The sequence below is a fragment of the Festucalex cinctus genome, chromosome 17, assembly GCF_051991245.1.
Source record: "Festucalex cinctus isolate MCC-2025b chromosome 17, RoL_Fcin_1.0, whole genome shotgun sequence".
NCBI lineage: Eukaryota > Metazoa > Chordata > Actinopteri > Syngnathiformes > Syngnathidae > Festucalex > Festucalex cinctus.
Genome location: NC_135427.1, coordinates 5,887,157 through 5,900,361, shown reverse-complemented (window position 1 = coordinate 5,900,361; position 13,205 = coordinate 5,887,157). Strand labels below are relative to the sequence as shown.

The 13,205-nt window shown below is 39.8% G+C and overlaps 1 protein-coding gene and 1 pseudogene across 3 annotated transcripts in view; one reads left to right on the top strand and one right to left on the bottom strand.

The window, feature by feature from the left end:
- LOC144004463 (uncharacterized) overlaps nucleotides 1-5,482 on the top strand; it is a 245,740-nt gene extending 240,258 nt beyond the window's left edge. For both annotated transcript variants that reach the window (XR_013279381.1, XR_013279380.1), the window contains one exon: nucleotides 5,464-5,482. The gene's annotated coding sequence lies outside the window, so the exon portion shown is untranslated. The remainder of the gene's footprint in view (nucleotides 1-5,463) is intronic.
- Nucleotides 1-13,205, bottom strand: part of LOC144004464 (solute carrier family 2, facilitated glucose transporter member 11 pseudogene) — a 236,426-nt pseudogene that overhangs the window by 46,639 nt on the left and 176,582 nt on the right. The gene's annotated exons all lie outside the window — the stretch shown is intronic.

Genomic DNA, 13,205 nt, shown 5'->3' with positions numbered 1-13,205 from the left:
TGTTATGAAGAGAAATTGTGTTTAGTCCTAAAAATTGTACAAATCATTTATTTGTGCTTTTGCATATTTAGAAAAATGCTACAGTATATAAACCAATTTATTTGTAATATGGCAGTAGGCTTATTATAGTTTTGGAATTTTTCATTTTAGTTTTAATTTTGTTTTGAGTTTTTTTTTTTTTTTTAATTTAGTTAGTTTTAATTAGTTCTGATGGTTCTGATAGTTTTTTTTTTTATTATTAGTTTTAGTTCTTTAATAAATGCTTAGTTTAGTTAGTTTCAGTATTAGTTTTAATTGTATTTTTATTTTTTATGTGTAGTATTGTGTGCAATATTATAAAAAAAAAAAAAACACCATGGGCGCGACGTCTTTATTCAGGTTTATATCAAAATAAATCTACTAAAAATCACATTTAAAAGCATCCCCAAAGGCTCATGCATTAAATTAATTACCAAAGACTAAAACGAAGGACACGTTTGCTATAATTATAGTTTTATTTTAGTTAGTTTTGTAAACATGAATAATAGTTTCAGTTCGTTTTCTTTTTTTAATAAAACATTTTTGTTTTTATTTTATTTCATTAACAAAATTGTTTTTTGAATTTTATTTTTTGAGAACAGAAAACTCATTAAAACGAACTAAATTAAAAAAAACAAACTAAACTCAAAACAAAATAAAAACTAAAATGAAAAATTCCAAAACTATAATAACCCTACAAATAAATTGGTTTATATGCAAAAGCACAAATAAATTATTTGTTAGATTTTTAGGACGAAACACAATTTCTCTTCAAAACATGATGTGGCCCTTGCGTCCTTTGGATTTTCTGTATGTGGCCCTCAAATGAAAAGGTTTGGACACACCTGGGCTAAAACGTCAGTAATGTGAAAATTACATTAAATTCCAACACTTATTCTCCCAACCTGGAGAATTTTTTCTCCACTCCGTTCCCCCCCAACCCTATCCCCCACAACTTAACATCTCCAACTGCCTTCCTTTGTATTCTTAAGCACCCTTTCAAGGTGTTCAGCACTTTATCCCCCGCAACTGTACATCAACTGCCTTCCTTTGTAATCATAAGTACCCTTTCAACGAGTTCAGCACCTACCCTCCCCCTGCCACAAATGCACATGTTTTGTACACAGCATGTAAAGAATCAAAAGAAAGTCGCCGATTGTTCATGCTGGAGCATTTCTCCAATTTATATGTAGCGCTTTGTTCCTATGTCTCCCGAGAGGAGATCATTAGTTCTGCAAAGGGGGGGGGGGCATGCAGCGAAAAAGGAAAATTCCGGGATGGTGATGGGAGTACCAGTGTTAATTAATGAAAATCAATTATAGGCCATAAATCAAACAAATAACCGTAAGTATGTTTGCAAGTGAGCATGATAACATTCTTACGTCGTTTATAACATCAAAATGCAATACGTCACGTGGACCCCGTAATAATTACACGTGTGTGCAAATGCACCTCACAAGTACCCAAATCCGTTACATTCCTACACGATTTTAAAAAAACAACTTGAAGCAAAAATGTTGATGTGCGAGTCGTGTAACTGAAACACGCACGCAAGCACGCGTTTTGGGGAGTCGCCTTTTCCAGCAACGACCGCAGGCGCCTTGACCTGTCTGCCTTGTCAGCGTTTGATGATATCATCCGGAGGCTTCCAGCTCGGTAGCCGTCACGCGGCAGCGTGACTGGACCGGGTCGGGGCGGGCAGGTGCTCCGCGTCACAGTTGCTCGCGCATTTGAGTAAACACATCGCCGGCAGACGGCGGACAGCAAGGCTGCCGAGGTTTTGTGGTCTGCACGCACGTAGTGGATGGACAGGATGCAGAAATATGAATAAACATGCGAATAACTAGACTGGACAAGCACTTTTTCTTCGTTAAGTCATTCGCTCCCAGGACATTTTCACTGTTTTACTGGATTTTGACTGATTTTGCAAGGCCCATAGAATTTTGTGTCCTACTGCTATAAAAACATGGAATCTACCAAAAGTAGAAAAAAAGTATATTTCTATCCTTTTCCATTTTGCATCAGTTAGCATGAGAATATGGCTAAGTTTAATAATTTTTCACAAATCTGCTTAAAATAGTGGTAAAAAAAAATCTCTTATACTTTGCTGCCACCTGCTGGCCGTTTTTGTAATAACTATCATTGCTTCAAGCATTCTCTTCAATTCAGAGGCTGCATCAAAGCCAAAAACACTTTGGGGAGCATGGTAATATTTAAAATAGAACGTATTTATACGTTTTTGGGAGTAAATGACTTAAGTATCAAACCCCACCTTTCCATTTCAAAGTAATTTTTTTTCCTCTGAGAAAACTCGATAGGCTGCTGTTCACCAAAAAAACAAAAAACAAAAACAAATTGTAAGAATCACAGTCGTGAGAAACAAGAGAGCTCAAAATTACTTTTGCGATGACATGACTACGCTGCATCCAAATGAAGGTTTAATTAAAAGCCAATCAGGAACTAAAGAATTGCGGCGGGATTGTTGGCTTTTATAGGTTACATCAAGTCATAAGGTTCACCGCAGCAGCCGGGCCTCCAGCTTGTGGTTGCTCCAGTGTACATTGGGCGCGCTCCAGCGTGTGTCACCACTGTCATTTTGATGAGTCTGCCGCCAATAATCTCCTTATGTTTGCCATAAAAATAACAAATCAAGTCGACATATAAATATAATAAAAGGGAGGCTCCACGTCAAACAACTGTCTAAAACGAACACCCACACGTTTTTGTTTTTGTTTTTTTTGAAACTGTATGTCCCTAAAGACGTTGTAAGGCTTGTCTGGAGCGACTTCAATGCTTAAGAAGCTATCCAGCTTTTCCCACCTAAGAATTGAGGACATAAATCATTCTTCACAATCATAAATCATTATTATGTAGCTTGTCTGCTAAAGTGTTCAGTCGTGTTCAACTGGCTGCCGTTTCGAAGCGGCCTCGTACGCTAACATTTTGTTCATTTACGTGTGCTCGCAGTGGATTAGCATCCTGTGAGGAGATAGTAGTTTAGACGCACAATCACTGAACTGAGTATGATAAGTTTGTCAAATCTGGACCATATTTCTTAAAGAACAGACAAGAAAAGAACAGCATGGTGCTTATAAGACATTGAGTACTTGTTAAGCTAGCGCTAAAAGGCAGATAGACCAAATTGGTTTGTTCCGTTATAAAGAGAACAAAAATACTTTGTAATTCAGAACAAAACCGCTCAAGTGAATTTCAATCATAACAACCGTAATTTTTTTTAACCATTTTTGTGAAGCATTGTAGGTAAAATATATGTTGTATGTTTATTTCATAGATTTAGCGGTATTATGCTAGGTTATATCGGTTAGCGCCGCATGTCTTTCTTGCTTTTGTTTGCCATGCAACTACACAGGGATTGGTTGCTACAAATGAAGGAAGGGACTCCTGTGACAGACGGAAAAAAAAAAAAAGTTTGAAAATCGTTAGTTAATCTCGTGACCGGTGGTTGTGTTCTTTGGCTAATGCTAAATGCTATCTTGGTTCTTACCAGCAACGATTGGAAGCTGGCCGTGTCGTTCGCTGATCCGGTTCCACGTTGTAACACTGGAAATATGCCGTCAGAAAAGCTCAACTCGTGTTCGGTCTAACAGGCGCCCACAGCATTAAGCTAGTAGCACTACATGTTCGATTATTTTTACACACGGAAACAGGAACTATTTCTAGTTCTGGTATGATGAAAACATAAACACCTGCTAGCGATTCCATGCTAATGAGAAATCAAACATAACAGAAAGGAATTTGAATTAAAGGTGACAATTATCTAACCATACATAAGGTGCTCCAGGACAGGACAGTAGCGGTTTTGAGCCTTGGATTTGTGGATTTCGACAACCCTATTGATTTGCCAAGCAAGCATATTTTCGTCATACCGGAACTAGAAATACTTCCCGCTTTCATGTGTAAGAATCATTGGAAAAACATTGTTGGAACCAACGCAAGATTTGATATTTCTAGCGGCATATTTTGTTACAATGGGGGACCGGCGCGAGGTGAACGACACAGCCAACTTCCAATAGCTGCCGAGACAGAGCAAAAAAAGTTGGAGAATGCTGAGTGCATTGTCTTGTTGAGCACTGTTAAATTATTAACCAAGATAGCATAACTGACACTAAAGATAGCATTTAGCATTAGCTAAAGTAACTAGACTAAATGAAATTTCTGGAAAAATTGCGTGGGAATGCTGAAAGCTGAATGCTAATAGCTTAATGCTAAGATTTGAATGCATTTGGAATGCTTATGAAGTAAATTGAGAGAAAAATTATGAAATCATGACCTCCTGGTTACTGGACAATGCACTTTAACGACTGTGCCACCAAGCAGTGTAAGACTCCTACTGACGATATCCGATATGTATGGAAGTGGGAGTGGAAAGTGATACAATGTATGTCCCATTGAAAATGAATGGGGAAAAGTTGATATTACAAATTAAATTGTGCACATACTGCAAGTAACGTGGAATCAGACGATATATACCCCGGGAGGCGTGATTTTTTTTTTAAGCTAGTTGAAATTTGAACAGTGTAAATTGGAAGTATTATGTGGGAGTAGTTATGCAGCAAAAACGTGTGGAGAATATAATATATAATATAATAATGCTGAAGCATTCCCACATATGTTATTGTGATTTTTATTCTCACAATCACACAATAACTCACAATAACAATCACTCTAGACAAGGCGCACAGTTGATTTTTGATGAAATTAAAGGACTTTAAGTGTCCAAAAAAATAAGATTGAAGCTTTGTGCCTCATCGTACATAAAATGTAGACGTGTTACTGGTCTCCTTCCAAGGCAAAGACCGCACGTGCGCTGTTCAGTGTGTGTGGCTGTCCCATTAAGTGATGTGGGCACGAGTGAGGAACCACTTGACCCTGCACTTGAAACAATAGCAGTGTAGCACTGACACACACCTTCACACTCTGGATGCAATTACATATGTTTAGGGAGAAAATAAAAAACAATTATCAACACCCGATTGTGGCTAATTTCTTTACCAGAGCAATATTTGCTCAGAGAATCACGCAAGCTCACCTTGTTTTGGTTTGCCATGCTTGTGTTTACCCAAAGGAGATTGGTGATCATTTGATTACTCTGCAGAGGTATGCAAAATATAATTACTGTCATATTTTATTTCCATGTCGGGCGACACAACACTATGGATGCTGTGGTGTGGGCGCGCGGCGGAGTTATCCGCGCCCGGATACGTTTTCATGAGGTTGGGATACTGTTTAGCGAGGAAATAGTCAACATGATCCAAGCTGCCAAGTGTAGCACGTTCTTTTTTTTTTTTACGAGTTCATTTTGAACGGAGAACAGTTTAACAGCTTTGCCGGCTGCATTGTCGAACGTGCGCAGCTTAAAATATCGGCACTAGGCGGCCGCAATTTATGACCCACTTATGATGCTGCAGTTAAGCATATGGTAAGGTGAAAAAAAAAAAAAAAAAGCAGGAATGGAATGGTGTGAAGAGTTATAGCATGAAGGATTGGCGGATAAAATGAAATTTATCATCCATATTGGATAGAAATAGGTTTCCTGGCTTGCTGTCCTGTGTTTATGTATATATATATATATATATATATATATATATATATATATATATATATATATATATATATCCATATTTGGTAGTTTTCATCTTGAATAGTTTTTTTTCACAGGACATTTCTCTCACATTAACACATTTAACCTGATGATCATATCACTGTTTATACAGCATTTTCTCACTACGTAGTACAGTAGGTGTAAGTGAAGCCCTCCTCACAGTGGTAACTAATCCTCCCAGCGAGCGTACACAACCGTCTTGGCTAATCACTCCAAGATTTCCATCTCATACCGTAAGATAATACATTAATTGCACTGGCACGCCATGCAACGCTATCCCTCAGGGGTCGGTCACCAAACCCCAAAGGCGAGCAGCCCAAAGCTGACACAGTGAGTTCACGGCTTCCTCTCTGCACGCTGTGACAATTAGAGGCGTCCGCTGTGCATTTCTTGCCTGATGATTAAATATCAGCCAGTTTATTTGTAAGTCTCGATGATTGGACGTCTGAGATGGTCGCTGGGATAGTTTAACATATTAATGTAGTGAATTGGAGCCACCAGGACACTTTCTAATCTCAGTGAGTTTCTTCCAGGTAGTTAAATAAAGGTAAATACATGTTCTAAAACAGGGGTGTCAAACATAAGGCCCGCGGGCCGGATCTGGCCCACAAAGGCCAACAAAATGATTATGTAAAGTAAAAAAAAAAAAAAGATAATTGCAATGTTGGACTAATTAATCAGCCAGCCACAATCAAAGTACCGGTATATAAAATTTGTAATTTCACAAGTAGACCTCACAAGAGCAATGAAATTTGTACGGGAGAATCGTCCTGGATGTCATTATTTTACACACGACTTAAAGTTATGGTTCAATTATTATTATTATTATTTTTGATTATTATTTTTAATCATAGACCGACAAATGTCTTAAATACGACAAATTCAATTACTGGTAACACAGATATGACAAGGATTAACGTCCTTATAACATCATTAACTGCGCCACGCAATGCATTCTGGGAACAATAGATATGCAAAACGGGTAGATTCAACACATCCAGAACTCAGTGTTGCCGCGTAACATTTGCATTTGTATTTTTTTTTGGGGGGGGGGACAATACGATTACAGCTGAGCGCCGTAATTTAGGGCTGGCACACAAATAGCGAAAATCTGCGTATAATTGACGGCAATCGTTTTTAAGTTGTATACCGTTATTTTACCGATGCGGCCCATTTGGCAATATATTTTCCTCCATGCGGCCCTTGAGCTAACATGAGTTTGACACCCTTGTTCTAAAATCTTAGTTAGGGGGGCACGCTTTTACACTTTCTCTCATCTAGCGTCACTTGCCAGACATATTTCGATTAAATGGTCCCTTCTGGCTCATAGGCTAGCCTCGAGTATTGGGTTTCACCTAAAATTAGCCATCAGACTCAATTTATTGCCTCAATTGAGAGGTGCAAAAAAGTGCCCATAACACAGACTAACTTTGGTCCGGCCATATAACGTTGCATTTTTATTTAGCCGTAGTCATAGCCAGCCGATTATAACCGACACTTTTTTTTCTTTTCTTTTCCTGAAGGTGTGAGCTGCAATATTAGTACAAATGTGTTAGGAAAACATTAAAATCCACGATCATTTTATTGGGGCAGGAATTGCTTTCCCCGTCAGCCACATGACTTTTACGGGGGGGGGGAGACCGTTTTCCAACGTGGCGACAGAAGACACACGCACGTAACGAGTTAATGGTAACCGCGCACACATGCAGACTGCAAAGCGGTCTTGGTGATTTATTAGGATTAACAATCAAGTTTGAAAGCTGTCAAATCTGCAGGGGTGAGTTTACAGTATGTAAAAAATAAAATCAGGATGGGAGTTCCTTAAAGAAACAATACAAAAATTATATATAAAACTGCTGTGGGACGGTGAAACTAATACTAAAATATTTCACGACAAGATGCTCAGCAGTCAAAAAAGAAACAAAATTGTGGAAATGTCTATCATAGCAGGACACACAAAAAAGTCGGAAGTCGGTATCCCAGAGAGAGCTGGACAACACAAAATTCCAAAGTCAAAATTTGCAAACCATTTTGAGTTGCAGTTGTAATTGACATTTACTTGAAGGTGTGGAGTTTATAAGCCTCTCACACGACTTCTTCCAATGTCTCCTCGGACTCCTCCCCCTTTGCCTACCTCCCCTTCATATCTGCTTGGGAACTATCATCAGCCACTTTACTCTCTTCAAACTATTCTTAGCTTCAGCTGTGGCTGCTCCAGTCATATTTTCAAAGATTATTATAGTATTGGCTAACTTTTTATTTTTATTTTTTTTTATATGTACCCATAGAGTTTCCACAGTTTCTTATTCTCTCTCCTTTTTCATTTTTTTTACTGGCCCTCTCTCTTCTCCCCCTTCCTCCCTTCCTCGCGACAGCAATCTTTGGTTGTAAAATAATAGAGCATCAGCCAGCAATAATTTGCAGTCCAAACAGAGCAGACGCTGGCTGACGTTCATTGAAACCTCATCCCCCCGCGGGCCCGTTACCCCTCCACCCCCCTTCCCCTCTCAATTCCGTTGCTGAATGTTTGCACAGACAGGGCCTAAGTCCCGGCCATTGCTCTTAATAATGAGGCCTATGGCCGGCCTTGGCTTCAGCTTCGGTTGGGCAGGAGGAGGAAGAGAAGGAGGGGGTGGGAGGTGGGGGGATGCTTTCATTGGCTCTCATTAATCCTGAAGTCGGCGGCGGAGGCGACGCTGTCAAACAGACGGACAAAAGCTACCTACAAGGCGGGCAGGTTCAGGTAATGGGGGCCCCAAGGCTGAATCCCAACTGGGAAAAGTGGGAATGTCTCCAGTGTAATTGGACTAACTGGTTGGACTGGCAGTGATGACCACCAGGCTACATTATGCTTACATTTTTATATAACAGCTAAAATATGACTTACTATAGAGGCATTCATTACATTAGCCAGTCAAATACATGACTAGGCAATAATAAGGCGTTGGGCCAAAGTAAAGCAGCCTAAAGAGTCAGTCTGTGTTCTGATAGAAAAGTAATACTAATGTAATCAGTCCCAAATGTACTGCAATACTCTGTGCACAATATATATATATATATTAGGCAAGCAGGTCATAGACCATAGGAGATGGTAGGACAAATCATCCAGATCTGGTTTAACCAAGCAGATTTGAATGAAACTTGGTGTACTTGTTGATAGTGATGGCACAACAGTAAATCTCAATTTTTTGGTCAATCAGAGGAGCGGTTTTGGGACTATGCCCCACCGAATTTGGACATTTTCAAAAAGGGGCATGGCCACCTTTTGTTTCAACCCTTCTTTCTCAGGAACTAATGGGTCATCCATCCATTTTCTTGACCGCTTATTCCTCACAAGGGTCGCGGGGGGTGCTGGCGCCTATCTCAGCTGGCTCTGGGCAGTAGGCGGGCGACACTCTGGACTGGTTGCCAGCCAATCGCAGGGCACACAGAGACGAACAACCATCCACAGGTGCATCGAATCAACCCAGCAGGTAAACAAGTTACTTCCAAATCGGTCAAGTACAACCTCCTGTGACTGAAGCCAAACTGTGGCAGGGTTTTTACTTTCTGGACCTGGATTACCCACCTCTGTTCAGGTTTGATATGATTAGATCATCAGAGGTTAAAGTAAATATGTTTAGACAATGTGATGAGTTCATGACTTGTTATAATAAAGAAATGGTTGTTCTTAAAAGTCTAAATGAGAGGTCTCGATGACCACCATGTATCCCATTGGGCATTCAACTACAATTTATAGTACAATATGTGTTGAAACCAAACAATTAGGTTCCAATACTGTCAGCACAATATTTTTAAAATGAGCCAAAAACTATATCCATAAATAAACGAGATACTTAAATAAAATCGTTGCAGCCGTGCTGAAAGGACGACTCGATTCCAGCGTATCCCCTGTAGGGATACAATTAGCATTAGACATGCTTGTTGAATATTTGGGGTGAAGGGGGGATCCCGTGCAGGTCTGTGAGGGGAAATAAAAGACGAGGCGGTTCTCAGGGAAGTCAAACACTAATCTTCTCCTCAGTGTCTCAAGCTCCACTTACTGGAACTCCCGCGGATTCCTCTCGGTCGGCGGTCGGCTAAGACAAACTAATCACCACGTTCAATGAACTGAGGTCTGACCACAACGCTGCCCAGTACAGGGCCTGGCAGACTGAAACACAGCCGGTCGGTTTTCCACCGTCATCGCCATCACTCGCGCGGGGGCCAAAAAAACCCTCTCGGAATATTAAATACTGTATCAATAGTAAAATGTTGGCAATTAGTCACGTTTCCTTGTCAAGATCAGGGCACGCAAAATTGAGCACCTTTAAGTGGAGTTTTAATTGTATAATATTTGGCAAAGCCTCAGCCGCAGACAGGTTGGAAAAAAACAAATCTATACATTTGAGTAGACACAAAATAAGTATGCGGGGCCGGCGTATGTTTTCCTCCTACAGAGCTTCTGTGGCCAAGAACAATCTCGAAGAGCACAGCTGAATGTTTGCATTGTGTTTTGGTGTGCTGAGGTGGGCACAAGAGCGACTTCCTGCTTCTCGGCGAGGCTCCTTCGCCAATCTCACACCTACACACGCTTTACAGAGATGATAACCGAAATCGGCGGCTGCCAACTTCCAAACTTTCTCAAGGGAGCCTTCCCCGGGCGGAGTGCCAACAAACTGTGAATAACTTTCATGAACTTCCAATGTTGTAGACAGCCAGCATGTTCTCAGCTCCAAACTTCTCACGAGTTCCTGCCCTTGGTGTTTGCACAGTATTTTGGACTCAGCTCCATATTGTTTTAAATCATTGTTAAAAGTCTGGGATTTGTTAAGATCTAACATTGAGAATGAGTTAATGGAAAAAAAAAAAAAAAGGACCAAATGTGGGAAATAACCAATACTACAAAAACTATAATAACTGCACAAACAAAAAAAAAGAAACACAGACATACATATCAGTTAAAAACTGACAAGATTTAAAAAAATTACAAGCTAATTTGGAATGTGTATATGAATATTATGAATCAAATTTCATACATTTTTTCAAAATGTCTGCCAAAAATGCTATCTAGATTACCGGCACACAATACGGACATAACTTTTTGTATCCTTCTATTAAACAAAGAAAAATATGTATTATGACTGTGTTTCGGGTTCGGTCATAAGACTATTGTGTTGTTATGATGTCAGTTGCTATGCGGTTTCTAAGTTCCTTTTGTGATGATATATGCAGTTGCTATGCAGTTGCTATGTCACTTGTGATGATGTACAGTAGTGGCAACTCTTAGTTTGTCTAATCACTCGTAGTTTGTAGTTGCTATGCAGTTACTATGTCCCTTATGATAATGTCAGTTGCTATGCGGTTGCAACTGCCCCTTCTGACAATATTTGTAGCTGATATGCTGTTGTCACTTATGATGATCTATTAGCCACTTTTAATTTGTCTAGTCACTCATTTTGTAGTTGCTGTGTAGTTACTATGTCCCTTGTGATTATATATGTAGCTGCTATGCAGTTGCCATGTCACGTGTGATGATTTACAGTATAGGCAACTCTTAGTTTGTCTGGTCACTCATTTTGGAGTCGCTATGCAGTTACTATGTCCCCTATGACGACGATGATGGGTCCTATGCAGTTGCTCTACCCCTTGTGACAATATTTTTGGTGATATGCAGTTGTTATGTCACTTATGATGATCTATTAGCCACTCTTAATTTTCTAGTCACTTATTTTGTAGTTGCTATATAGTTACTATGTCCCTTATGATGATAATGCTGTCGGTTGCTATGCAGTTTCTATGTCCTTTGTCATATTTGCAGCTGCTATGCAGTTGCCATTCACTTCTAATGATCTATTAGCCAGTCTGTTGTAGTCACTCGTATTTTGTAGCTGCTATGCAGTTACTATGTCTCTTATGATGATTCTGATACAAAATCAACATATCACATTTGAAGAACTTGTCAAGGGATATCAATACGGAGATGTGAAATTGATGCAAAGCAATTTGAGGGAGAGAGCGTTAGGAGGGTGGATGAGAGAGTGAGATGGATGAATCCACTTATCCCCATATTTTCTTTCATGACACTGAAGCGCACACCAGGAAGTGGAGTGGTGAGAGAAGGAAAATAATAAAAATGTGCCGAATGATGGAGGGAGATAATTAAAAAGCCCTGCATTTTCGACCCTCACAGATTGCTGGTGTAATTAACCCATTACAGTTTGTCCCCCCTCTAATTTTTCGTTGAGGGTGAAGGCTTTGGCAGAGGAGTATTTACGTGCTTTTGGTTCACTTCAACCCGCCGCAGTGGTCATTAATCATGAGCCAAGTTCAAAATGGTTCGCTGAACACTTTTTGGCTTGTTCGGAGAGAGTAATAAAATGTGGTACATTTGTCATAAATGATACAGTTGTGAGTGGGTAACAATCGCCAGGCAAAAATGGATTAATCTCAACCCGAGTTTGCACAGAGGGCGTGCCTGTCCTAATAGCCAGTTATTATGTTTGACAAATTGGTATGTTACCTTGCAGTTAATCTTGGGAGGAGGATACTAAATAGATTCAGTTAGCATGATATAGTGGTCTGAAAGGCAGTTGCAAACTGGACTACAAATTGAGAAATGCGAGAAACAAAAATAGACCTTTCATCTACTCAGAGATGCAATTTTGGAGCATTTTGTCAGGGGTGTTCAAATCCGGGTCGCGAGGGCCACTATCCTGCATGTTTTAGATGTTTCCCTCATTAAGTCATTCACTCCCGGCCATTTTCACTGACCCAACCTCCTTCGCTTCCGGCTGTTTTAAAGGATTTTGACTGATTTTGCTAGGCCCACAGAATATTGTGTAATATTACTATAAAAACAATCAAAAGAAAGATTAGAATCTCTTCTTTCATCAATAAAAAAAAAGTATATTTCTATCTGTTTCAATTTTGCAGCAATTAGCATTAGAATATAGCAGTTTCCTCATTATTCACAAATCTGTTTAAAACTGTGGGGAAAACAGCTTGTTGCAACATGGCCCTGGTTGATCTCTTTTACTCTGCTGCCATCTGCTGGCTGTTTTTGTAATAATTACCCTTGCTTTAATAATTCTCTTCAGTTCAGAGGCTGCATCAAAGTCTTCTGTATGCTCTAGCCACAAACAAACAAAAAACAAAAACGTCTAAATACGTCTTTGGCACACTGGTAATATTTAAAATAGAACGTATTTATACATTTTTGGGAGTAAATTAGTTATACACACGGGCATAAGTCCTCCCTCAACACACCAGCATTCTCAGCTTATCATTTGAATCGGGTGTGTTAGAGGAGGTAACCAAAACTTGCATGACAGTGGCCCTTGAGGACCCGATTTTGACACACCTGATCTAAGTGATCTAAGGGCTGACTCATGCGAATCACAAGAAGGAGTCATGCCATATCAACGATGACAAAACTCCTTTCAACTTTGTGTTTTCTTGCATCTGGCTCATTTGATCTCAATGCACTGTGGCAATTGGTGAAAGGATCTCACAGAACAGTTGCTGTGCCATTTGACTTGGAAGGTAGCTAACGTCTGCCACTCCGCCCTACCCAATAACTTCG